Here is a 12602-nt window from a genome sequence, read left to right as displayed (position 1 = left end):
CGATGCAGTGGCCTACAGCCTCCAACCAGCATTGTGCATGTTAAGCATTGATGTGATTAGTAATTTGTTCCTCCATTGAACTGTCTAGTCTGAGGTTTTTAAACTTGCAGGCACTGATAGACCACGATGTCCAGTTATTCCTTGCTTTTTACACATCATGTTGCAGATAACGGCTATTTCCACTGACAAATTCCTCCTCCATACAAAGCACATACTCTGCTCCTATCAACAGGCCATTCTGAGGAAAGGAAAAGTCATATTTATTCCTGCACTCCAGGTTGTAAATTGCTCTCCCCGACATCCCTCTCTGTTCAGGCTGTAAGTGGGAAGCTTGAAAAGAGTGTCTTGATGATGGGGGCTGGTGGGAAGGAAAGTTGGCGAGTCCCCTTATCTTGGTGGCACAATGCATACACCACAGGTCCTAGAATTCTCATCTTTAACCTAGAGAAATAGGTGCTATAAACAGGGAATTAAGCAAAATGCTGGATGCTGTAGATCTTTTGTCTTAATTTTTTTTCCTATTAAACTACAGGCTGTAGATTTCTTAGTTCTCACAGAACTTCTACCATTTTAAACCAACTTGTATATTTAAAAAAAAACAAAACCTTAAGTTCTTAAGTAGAATGTTTTGTACTGTTGCCAGACCCTCTTCTGTGATGGGTAGTGTGTTTGAGTTTTTGTTTTCAAAAATGTAGCACTTGACTTTTTGCCAAGTAAAAAAATAAATATTATTCCAGTGCAAAGTGGTTTGAGTGAGTATGTATAGCCAAGAGGCAGCAGGAAAAAGGCCCTGGTTGGGGAGCTAGGATTGCTTAGAGCAGAAGGGAAACACAAGTGTCCCTCAAGGTTAAAGGCAGGTGAAGTGCAAACAGACAAGCGCTAAGACCTGCTTACTCTTGGTTCCCAGCTCTGGTCCAAGATAAGTTAGTCTGGGATCCAGTTGAGGGTGGATATATCTACGGAAAGTACTGTGGTGCTTGAAAAAAAATTCAGGCTGAAGATGAGGGAGGGTATTAGTCCTTGCTCTGAATTACTGTGGATTTGAGCAAGCTAACCTTAGAGAAACCAGGGTTGGTGACAGGCCCTGTTCGCTTCAGTGGAGGGTATCCTGAGAATGATTATGAAAGTGGGTGCACAGTGCTCTGGGAACAGGGCTTTTTTTGTTTGTTTGTTTTTTTAAATCCTCACCTGAGGATATCTTTTTTTTTTTTTTTTTTTTAAGAGAAAGGGAGAGAGAGAAACCGACATGAGAGAGAAACATCGATCAGTTGCCTCCTGTAGGGATGCCAACCAGGGATCAAATCCATATCCTAGTTATGTGCCCTGACCATGAATCTAACCTGGCAACCCTTTGGTGTATGGGATCACACTCCAACCAACTGAGCCACGTGGCCAGGGTGGAGATCATTTTTTTTGAGGTTGGAATTGTAGCTGCCCTTTGTAAGAGGGTGCAATGAGCATTGTGAATGATGTTCTTCTCAGAGCCTGTTTAGGACTGTAGCTGAAAAAAAGGCAAACTGCTAAATCATACCACTTTCTTCACAGTAATATCTGCAAGACCCATCAGGGTGGGGCCAGGGAGCAAGGCAAGGCAGTACCTATTTCTCTGTCACATGGCACTTGCTCCTTTCCAGGTCAAGCCAGATACAGCTGCCTTTTGCAAATGCTTTTAAGAGATTGGTCCCAAACATGCCTCAACATAGGCATCTACCTATATGATTAAAGGCTGCAAAACAGGAAAGAGGAGGTGAATAAATTGAAGCAATTGAGAGGGCTGCCTAGAGAAGAATCACATTTGGAAAGGGACTGGACTTAGCCTTTGTCAAAATGAGGTTTTTAGAATTCCCAATCCGTGGAGCAGTCATTGGTATTTGCGATATGTTCCATGGTCAAATGATTTTTGGTTACTATGGGATACATGTTCATGGAACATGCTCAGAAAAAAGGTGACAGTATGTGGGGTGGGCTGGCCTAGGCCTCTGGCCTCTCTGGAATTTTGGTCGTGCTTCCATTTTTCCAGCCAGACTTTCCAGCAAAGTATGTATTACAGAAGGGCTTTGTAGACTTTATGGGGTCCCTCCCTTTCCTGCCAGCAGTCCCTACTCCCAGACCATGAAAGAATTTCCTTGTTCTCCCTCAGGCCACGTGCCTCATTTCATATGGTTTACTGGCTCCTCCCATCATCCTCTGGGTCCTTTTACATAGGCTTTGGAACCTCATTTTTGCTCCAGACTCCCTGCCCCAGCCACTCCAAGTTAATTAGTATTAATCTGGCCCTCAGTGTTTCTAATAAAGCTGAAGGCTCCCAGTCCAGGCCTCTGTAATCCAGCTGCCACTCAGAGTTCCTGAAGCAGGTACCCAGAAATAGTGAAGTCAGGGTGTCCAGACCCTTTGCTCAGCATTGGGGGTTAATCTTGTAGGAGTCTAAGACCCAAGTGTTCTTTTCTTTTTCAGTTGGCTAGTGTCTGGGAAACAACATTATGGGGGTAGGGGGGTGGAGAAGAAAGAGGAAGGATCACTGTTACGTGCTTTCAGATGTATTTCATGCTAGTGTGCTGAGTTTGCTGGAAGCTTTGGGAGGGTTAGAAACATGGGCTTCTAATTCTGTAACTGCTGTGAAGACAAAAGAAACTTTGGGTTTCTAAGCTTGGTTCTGCCCTTACCTCAGCTCCTCAAAAGAATAATCCAGAGAAACAAACGTGAGAAGTTTATTTTTTCACTGCCACTAGAGAGAGAAGTGTGAACTGAATACACGATGGGGTTGTGAGCTCTTTCGATTCAGCTCTCAAAGACAGAGGTGTGAGCTATCCTTTCAAATTTCCCCTAGGTGGAGCCTCCCATCTGAACATTCCCCTTGATGAGCATATAAATCAAAATTTTGAAAGGATAATACTGTAATACTCATGAACTGAGCACAGAGTCACATGTTTATTGCATTTCTTGTTAAGCAGTATTCAGAGCTGTAATTAACATCCTTAGTGCTATGGACAGGAAGAAAAATGATCAACTACCTTAAAGAAAACAAACTTCAGCCCTGAGTGGATAGCACCATTGGTTAGAACATCACCCTCATATGCCATGGTTGTGGGTTCGATCCCTGGTCAGTGGAACAACAAATCAATGTTTCCCTCTCTCTGAAATTAATAAAGTAATTAAATAAAACTAAAAAAAAGTAAGAAAGAAAATAAACTTCCCTCACTCATACTACTTTTTTCTTAGCTGGTGGCAGCCTGGACAGAGAATGAGGCTTTGTTCAGCCATTTGCGGATTGCAGAAAACAGTGTGGTGGGTATCATGGCCTCAGTTCCAGTGGTTTGGTCCCTGCAATGTGTTGTGTACCTGAGAAACATCCCTCATTTTCACCACCCCCACCCCCCTGTGCCCTTTGTGGCCCTTCTGTTAAAATTATTGTCCCAACCACCATGCTTAAGTTTCCACCATTAGATCTTTTTTTTTTTCTTTTTGGAGGGTACAGGGATGTTATATTACCTGATTAAAGATACTATTCCCTGAAAAGGGACACATGTCACCCCCAACCCCAGTGCCAGCCACTAAAAGTATGGACTAAAGGGGAGGATGTGGGTTCAATTCTAGTTCTACCACTGCTACCTATGGCCATATGACTCTGGATATCAGTTTTCTCATACAGTGAAGAGAGGAGTTAAGATTAGGCATTAGATGATCTGGATCCTTAACATCCACAACTCTACTGGTACAGGGAAGTCTAAGAATGATAAAAAATGACTCCTTTCCTCAAGCAGTTTGTCCTCCATCCAAGTAAATATTCTAGCAGGTTTGCTATATTTTTGGTATGTCTTATTTTCCTACTGGCCTCCAATAAATCTTTGGGAATTGTAGTGGGTTGAATAGTGTCCCCCTAAAGTTCATATCCACCTGGAACCTCAAAATGTGATCTTATTTGGAAATAGGGTATCTGCAGATGTATATAAGGTAAGGATTGAGATGAGATCATACTGGGTTAGGGTAGGCCCTAATTCCAATGAGCGTATCCTTATGAGACAGACGAGGACATACAGAAACACACAGAAGACGATGTACAGATAAAAGCAAAGGTTGCAGTGATGCGACTTAAGCCAAGGGATGCAATGAGCCAATGGAAGCTGGAAAAGTCAAGGAAAGAGTCTCTCTTAGACCCTTAGGGAGGAGCACTATGGTTCTGATGACACCTCAATTGTGGATGTCTGGCCTTCAAAACTGTGAGAGAGTTTCTGTTGTTTTTTAATCTTCACCTGAGGACCTTTTTTTTTTTTTCCCCCATTGCTTTTTATTTTTTTATTTTTTTTATTTTGGTTTTTCTCCCCCATTGCTTTGAGACCATTTGGATACAGGACGACACTCCAACCAACTGAGCCACACCAGCCAGGGCAAGTGTTTTCTGTCATTTTAAAATCAAGTTTGTGCTAATTTGTTTTGGCAGCCCTAGCAAACTAATATAGGAGTATTCTGAGAAATTTTCAGATACCAATTTTTATAAAGTCACACTTGAGATTTAAGAAAAAAATGTTCTTTTATGATAATACAACAATGAACTACACTCACATAGTAGGGCTAAGACTTGTAAAAGCAAAAATTAAAGCTCAGAATCATACTTCAATTGATTTTGTCTAGAAAAACCTGTGCCTTCTGGACTGAGGCAGTAATCCCCCCCATACTACCCACCTCTGGTTACTTTTTCCTATCACAAATTGTCTCAACATCTTTTAAGCTTTCATTCTAGGTCACCTTTTTACAAATCAGATTATAGTCTTAGGATACTTTCCCAACCTGAATTTATTAGCCAATAACATGTACAGCTAGCTATCTGCAGTTCCCCTTGATAGCAGGAGATAACAGGAGATCCAGCTAAGGCCTGAGATATGCATGAATCAAGGATGAAGAATACATTTGTCAATAATAAAGTCAGTATTGACTTTATTTTTTAAAGATTTTATTTACTTTTAGAGGGGAAGAAAGGGAGAGAGGGAGGGAAATATTGATGTGTAAGAGAAATAGCAATTGACTATCTCTCACGTGCTCCCAACTGGGGACCTAGTTGGTAACCCAAGCATGTGCCGTGACTGGGAATAAAACCAGTTACTTTTCAGTTCACAGGCTAGCGCTCAATCCACTGAGCCACACCAGCCAGAGCTACTGGCTTATTTAACTGGTGGCTGTGGTTTCTATTAGGAACCCTTAGCCAATCAAAATGGCATTTATTGTGTTGAAAAAATATTGATAGTATCCATTGACCCAGCAGTTTCAATTCTGAGAATTTTAGGGAATACTGTAGGCTAGCATGCAAAAATAGATGTATAAGGATGGTTGTCATAGCATTAATTAGCAAAAAATACAAAACAAAACAAAAAACTGGATGTATGGCCTGGCCAGGTAGTTCAGTAGGTTAGAGCGTCATCCCCATGAGTCAAGATTGCTGGTTCCATCCCTGGTAGGGGCACATACAAGAGTCAACCAGTGAATTCATTAATGGGTGAGGCAATGGGTCGACATTGTTTTCGTCCTCTCCTTTTCTCTCTTTCTAAAAGAAATAATTTCAACCAATGAATGCATAAGTGGAACAATAATTCAATGTTTCTCCCCCCCGCTCTAAAAGAAAAAAAAAAGAACTGTCTATTAATAAGAAAATAATTAGCCCTGGCTGGTGTGGCTCAGTGGGTTGAGCACTGCACTGCGAACTGAAAGGTTGTGGTTTTGATTCCAGGTCGGGGCACGTGCCTGAGTTCTGGGTCCCCAGATGGGGGCTTGCAAGAGCCAACCAATCAACACATTGATATTTCTCTCCTTCTCTTTCTCCCTTCCCCTCTCTCTAAATAAATAAATAAAATTTTAAAACGGTTAAATGAAAATAAAATATTAATGGTTCGATCTTAGCAAAAAGAGACCACCAGACATTATGTGCCTTTATTGGATAACAGGAAGTTAACAGCATCACCTATTAAGTATTCTTGCCAGAAAATCAAACTTCATCTAAACAAGCCTTTAGATGTATCAGTTCTCAGAAAATACAGCGTGTAGAGAAACATTAATGGTATAGTAGGGATGCAAATAAGCAAATCCAGAGGTAGGGGAAATGACCTATTTTTCTTTTTTTTTTCCAACAAATAACAAGAAAAACAACTAATAGCTTAAGGGAGACCTGAGACAAACATATCAAGTAAACGTAATGCATAGATGGTGATCATATCTTAATTAAAAACAATGTGACCTGGCTGTTGTGACACAGTGGATTGAGCACTAGCCTACAGACTAAAAGGACACCCATTGGACTCTGGTGAGGGCACATACCTGGGTTGCAGGCCAGATTCCCTCTAGCAATCGATCCATGTTTCTCTTACACATGCTTCTCTCCCTCTCTCTGAATAAATAAAAAATATATACAGTAGTCCCTGTCTGTATCACGGTTCACTTATCGTGGCCTCACTGTATCGCGGGATTTTTAAAAATATATTTAATTATCGCAGATTTTTTGCTATATCGCGGGATTTTGCGGTACTGTATACGTATGTTGTTGAAGTTACGTAGGTTTAAGAGTGTAGAATATGTTTAAGAACATAAGTAGTGTTTATAGAAGTGTGGAAAAGGTTAATAAGGGAGTGGGAAAGGTTAATAAGGGACTGGGAACGGTTTATAAGTGTGTGGGAAGGGTTTATAAAGCCTTAAAATATATGTAAATACTAAAATAAATGTAAGTTTCCTACTTTGCAGATTTTCACCTATTGCGGGGAGGTCTAGAACGTGATACCCATGATAAGTGAGGGAATACTGTATATAAAAAAAAAAGATCAACATTATAAAGTGACCTTTAGTTAAAAAAAAATGCAATGGTAAAAAGGTAGTCAGGAAATTTAACACTAACTGGATATTAGATCACAGTAAAGTATTACTTTTTCTAGGCATAATAATGATAACTGTGATTATGTTTAAAAATTTTAAAATTTATATTTAGATAGAGGGGACAGGAGGGAGAAAGAGAGGGAGAGAAACATTAATGTGTGGTTGCCTCTCACATGCCCCCAAGTGGGACCTGGACTTCAACCCAGGCATGTGCCCTTACTGGGACTTGAACCAGTGACATTTTGCTTCTTAGGCCAGCACTGAATCCATTGAGCAACACCAGCCAGGACTATAATAAAAAACTTAAAAAAATGGTACATACAGGTATATATGTACTGACAGAATGATTGCTAAGATGTATTATTAAATAACATAGTGTTTACAAACCAGCTTCTAAAGCAGGATATCTTATAAAATACTCATACCTATATTTAGATCTAGGAAAAATCTAAAATGTTATCACTAGAATATCAGCAGTGGGTCACTTGGCAGCAGTTTCTATGGTACTTTTTTACTCCTTTGCTTATCTATATTTTCCAGTAGCATCACTTAAAATGCTCCCTTCCCAGTTGTTCTTCAACATGTGCTGGCTGTGAATAAGAAATTAATAATAAAGGAGGGTAAACAGAATCTTGATTATTCCTTTGCTCAAAAAGCCTACAACAAAAATTCCTCACTTCCCTTTCCTTTGGCATAAACCTTCTGCTTAGGCCAGCCAGCTCATCCAATCTTCTGAACTCACACTACACTCTCCTTGTCAAATTGCTTTCAACCAAAAAAGAAATTGCTCATAACCAATTCCTCCTGTCAAAATCATTCAAGGTGTAGCTTAGGTCCTAACTCTTCTAGAACGTCTCCCATGTACACCCCTCCTCAGAAAGCCTTGCCTTCCAGGGTCTTTCCAAGCACTGGCAGATACAGAATTGTTCCGAGAACCCAAGTGTCTTCTGGGAAGACGGAGTGAATTCCTTTGGACCAATGAATCCATCCTATACCCAGTAGGGGGAGCCAGAACTTAGTTCCCAACTCTGGAGGTACCACCTTACTTAAACTCCATTAGAAGTGTGATCAAAGGTATGCACGAAACATGTTTTTAAAATGGGGGAGAGAGGGAAAGACTGAGATATAACTCCTGTTATATCTTACATTCCTGTTGCTTTTTCTTTATTAAACTCTGAACTGTGAAGTTCAGGAGACTCCTGGAAAGTAACTCTGAGGGATGAAACGGTCCCCATTGGTTGGAGGAATTAGGTAGGAGGCAGCTTGGAAAATGAGCACTGGATCTGATGTTTCTAGTTAAATCCTCTCTAATCACTAATCAGCTGTTTGACTGTAGGCTGTTTGAACCTCTCTGGGATGACTATGAACTTCTGCAGTAAGGGATGTGAAAGTGCTTTGAAATAGAGCATAACGGTAAAGCATTCTTAGGGCTCAACAGGCTGAGCCATCTGTTGGGATCTCACAGTCCCAGGGAGATGGCAGATCTCCCTCACTTAAATTCAGTCCAAATAATCGTGATTATGGGGTAGCCAGGAGCATGGGGACTAGTAGGAGTTAACTTGGACAAAAATCTCCAAGTCCTCAAGCATCCAGCCAAGCTTTTACCCACGCAGGAACCAGGAGCCTTTTTATGCCTCCTAGTTTCAGCCTCCCTTTTTACTACAGAGAGGTGAGAAGCTTAGCCAGGCTGCCCACACTGGAGGGAAAAGTCCTGTGTAGCCTTTCCCCCTGGAATAAGGGGACCTGAGCAACCCTGAAGAGAAGCTCCCTAAAATGCTGGGAGGCAGCTTCTCAGAGAACTCTAAGAACTCTGCTAGAGGCTGAACTGGTAAAACTGGAGCAAGGACTCAAGGAAAGAGGTGTTGGTTCTTGTAGGAGATTCCCTCTCAGGCAGAACTGGCCACTGCTGACCAGGGTGAAGGGATGACGAGCATTAGCTTTGCCCTGCAGGCAAGACCCCAACATTTACAGGGCCAGACTGGGTCCATCTGTGTCTGGAGTTAAGTGCTGATTTGTTCTTTCCCTGCGATCTTTCTCCTCCCCAGGTCTCTATCTGCACCATCTTCAGCTGGGGACGGTAGTAGGGTAATAGTTGTTTCTGTTGGAGCAATTCTCAGCAGGGCAAGTTCAGGAACTGGTTTAACTTGCTTCCAAGAATCCTGACTCCACCTCAGACTCTTGCCTTCAGGGAAGGGAGGTGGAGGGGTGAGGGAGACAAAACACAGCCAAGGGAAGTGTGAAGTCAGCAGACTCCTGGAGAGGTAACTCTGAGGGATGAATAGGTCCCCAGGCTTCCCTGAGCTTCCACCAAACTATCTCTGCACAGCTCCTAGAGCAGAGACCCAGCCCCTCGGAGTCTCTCTTATAGTGACTGTCGCTTTCGATTCTCCAGGAAGTAGCCCCTCAGAGAAGTCTTCCTTGCTCATCAACATCGTGCAGGTCTCCAGGGGCAGTCATCTCTGGTTAGGCCTCACCCTCTGTAGACTAGACTCAGTTCCTTGAGGGCAGGGCCTAAGCCTTTGTCTGAATCTCCACCAGATCTGTGTGGAGTCAGTGTTGGGTTGATGAGCTAAGCAGCCCCTAGAAGCTTCCATTCACCCATCCAGTCTTCTGCTTCCATCAGTATATGACAGCTCGGTGCCCTAACTTGCAACTTTCTGGACTTCTGTTATATCTTACATTCCTGGTGGCTCACTGTGTTGCACACTTTAAGGCCAAATTATAGGGCATAACCAAAATTGTTTGAAATTTCAGTACATAAAGTGATGTTTTCTTGTATGCCTTCAAATCTTTCCTCTCTGCTTAGTCTCTTATCAACAGGCTTCCTTGTCCTCTGGCTTCCGGTTAGGTTAGCCAATGGGGACTAGGAGGGAGGAGAAGGACTTGAGATTGTTTATTGCCCATCACATACCCCACCTTCCTAAAAGTAGGGTCTCTGCAGACCCATCAGATGGCTCTTTCTGTATACTCTCTGCTCCATCCCTGTTGTCCCCTCAGGTCTAGTAGTAATCAAATTTTCCCACTGTCACTGTCCCTGGGGCTTTGCCACATCTCTTGTTGCCTTTTCTTTATTAAACTTTCCTCAATTATCCATCTGTTTCTTGCTGGGACCCCGAAAGATAGCATAGGTACCACTGAGATATGTGAATCAACACCTAACCTAGCTCTGTCACTTGTCTGTGGGACCTTGACAAGTTACCTAGCCTCTCTGAGGCTTGGTTTCCTCCTTTGTCAAATACTATAGAGGAAGGGTGCTCTGAGGTCACTTTTAGCTCTTAGAATCTTTGATTCTAAGTGTATATAGCTCCTACAAGGTTCTGGCCAGGTAGTCAGTTGGTTAGAGCACTGCCTTCATACACCAAGGTTGTGGGTTTGATCCTGGGTCAGGGCACATATAAGCATCAACCAATGAATGCATAAATAAGTGGAAGAACAAATCGATGTTTCTCTCTCTCTCCCTTCTGCTCTCTCTATAAATCAATACACGCCCTGGTTGGTGTGGCTCAGTGGATTGAGCGCAAGCCTGCAAACTGAAAGTTTACCAGTTCGATTCCCAGTCAGGGTACATGTCTGGGTTGCGGGCCAGGTTCCCAGTGTGGGGCATGAGAGAGGCAACCAAACTGTTTCTCTCCCTCTCTTTCTCTCTCCCTTCCCCTCTCTAAAAATAAATTTTTAAAAATCAATATTAAAAAAGTGGGAAAAGGCAAGAAATACTTCCATCTGTGCTGTATGTGTATTTATTTTAAACATAGACCTTTCCAAGATATTCTCCAAAGATGTGATAGCAATCAGCTTTTATTTTGTCTTCAGCTGTTTTTATTTATCTTTTCTTGTTAGAAAATGTAGGAAAAATCTCTCTCCTGGTGTTTTTTTTTTTCCCCCTTAATCTCTGTGTCTATTAAGCCCTGACTGGTTTGGCTCAGTGGATTGAGTGTCAGCCTGCGAGCTAAGTGTCACTGGTTCGATCTTCCAGTCAGGGCACATCAGAGAAGGAAAACTCTGACTCCAAAAAACCTCCGCTGCCTTGCGGCATACCTCTTCAGGGGAAAGGCTAAGGGAGTAAACCCCGACAGAAAATCCGGAGCCGGAGTCCCTAAGGCGGTTTGATGTTGTAGTCAACACCGGCAACTCCTGCGGCGCACCTGAAGCCAAGCTGTATTGACTCCGTCTTTCCCTTAGACCCTTCAGCTGCGAAGAGAGGGGGGGTCTGCTGCATGGGCAACAGCAGACCCTCCATATCACCCTGCCCAGGCTCTGTAGCTTCAGCTTCACTGGAGAGAACACTCCAGCGTCATCGTAAGATGTCGATTCAACACGGGAGGAGACAGATACCGTGTCACTCCCGAGTTGGACTGCACAGCCATTCTCGGCGGTGCAGATAGACTCTTAAGAAGCTACACCATCGTCTCTCGAGACGGACGGCTGCCGACGATTAATCTAGTCTCTCTGCATTTTTCTTCTTTTTATTTGTTTTTCCGCATTAAAACAAAGAAAGGAAAAAAGGCATTTCCCTCAGAACCTGAGGAGCAGGGGAGAATGAAAAAGTTCCTAAACAAAGGCGCCTGGCAGGGATATGAATGAGACAGCCAGAACTGACTGGCACCTGGAGTTGTCAGTTAGAAGGAAAGAGTCCCTGATGCTGGAAACTTTTGGCAATGGAGTTTTCCCAGGCTGAGACCAAGGTTAACAATTAATTTTAACTTTATACTTTGGACTGAATCCACTTTGGATAGACTCTGCTTGGCTATCTCTTGTACCACTCAAGTGCCTTGTACCTGTGATTTTAGGGAAAATGCTAAAAACCAGAGAAGGAGGGTAAGATTTCTCTTTAACTGAAATCACAAGATAGCCCTCAGGTTTCTAGAGCTGGAAAGATTTTGAAGATTATAATAAAACCTCTTTGTTTTACAAATAAAGGAACTAATATCCAGAGATAAAAAAGTGCCCAAGGTCATACAGTACAAGATATATATAATACTGGGCTCTGCTCTTAAGTGCTTTCCACACATTGACTCATTTAATCTTCATAGCAACCCTATGGAGGAAGTATTAGTATTATCATCTTATTTTACAGGTGAGGAAAGGGCCCAGAGAGGTAAAGAATCTTGCCTGCACTGGAGTCTGTATTCTCCACTACTTCACCCTACTACCTCCAGGATTACATTGTAGCTTGATATATCCTGAAGCTTGAAATAGGCTATGGTGAGAATATTTATGTTATACATTAGAAAATGCTCTAAATCAGGGCTTGTTTTGTTGATTGTCGAGGCTTAAAGAAAATGATAAAGATGCAAGGTTACAGGGAGGTAAATGCAAAGACCCCATGAGAGAGATGGGAAGATCACCCCCGAAACAGCCTTGCATCTTAACAGCTTTCAGATCAATCTCATTCCCATTCATGTGTAACCTTTAAAGTAAACCCCCTTTTTCTTGTTTTCTCCCTATTAATAAATAGTCGGTTTTGGTGGTGGTGCTAGTGGGGTTGTGTGTTTGTGTTTAGATATAATTTATATAAAATAAAATGCAGAGATATTAAATATTCACTTCATTGAGTTTTGACAGTATACACCCAGCAACCACCACTCAGAATAAGACATATTTTCATCACCCCAGAAAGTTCATTCAAGGTAACTGATACATTTCCACCATGGCTCCCATCCTGCCCTCCCCCAACCACTTTCTGATGATTTCTTTCAAGTAAATAGTATTCAATTTTCCAATTGCTCAGGCCAAAAATCTTTTAAGTCATC

General features: G+C 42.2%; 1 long non-coding RNA gene across 1 annotated transcript; it reads left to right on the top strand.

Moving 5' to 3' along the window:
* Positions 1–1253: 1253 nt before the first annotated feature.
* On the top strand, positions 1254–12323 carry LOC150013314 (uncharacterized). The gene is made up of 2 exons (XR_016510807.1): positions 1254–3285; positions 11927–12323. It is a non-coding gene; the product is annotated as an uncharacterized LOC150013314 (long non-coding RNA).
* Positions 12324–12602: the final 279 nt, after the last annotated feature.

The sequence above is a fragment of the Furipterus horrens genome, unplaced genomic scaffold (assembly GCF_987537825.1).
Source record: "Furipterus horrens unplaced genomic scaffold, mFurHor1.1.pri manual_scaffold_4, whole genome shotgun sequence".
In the NCBI taxonomy this organism is placed as follows: domain Eukaryota; kingdom Metazoa; phylum Chordata; class Mammalia; order Chiroptera; family Furipteridae; genus Furipterus; species Furipterus horrens.
Note: the sequence above shows the minus strand (reverse complement) of the source record. Positions and strands in the feature narration are given on the sequence as shown.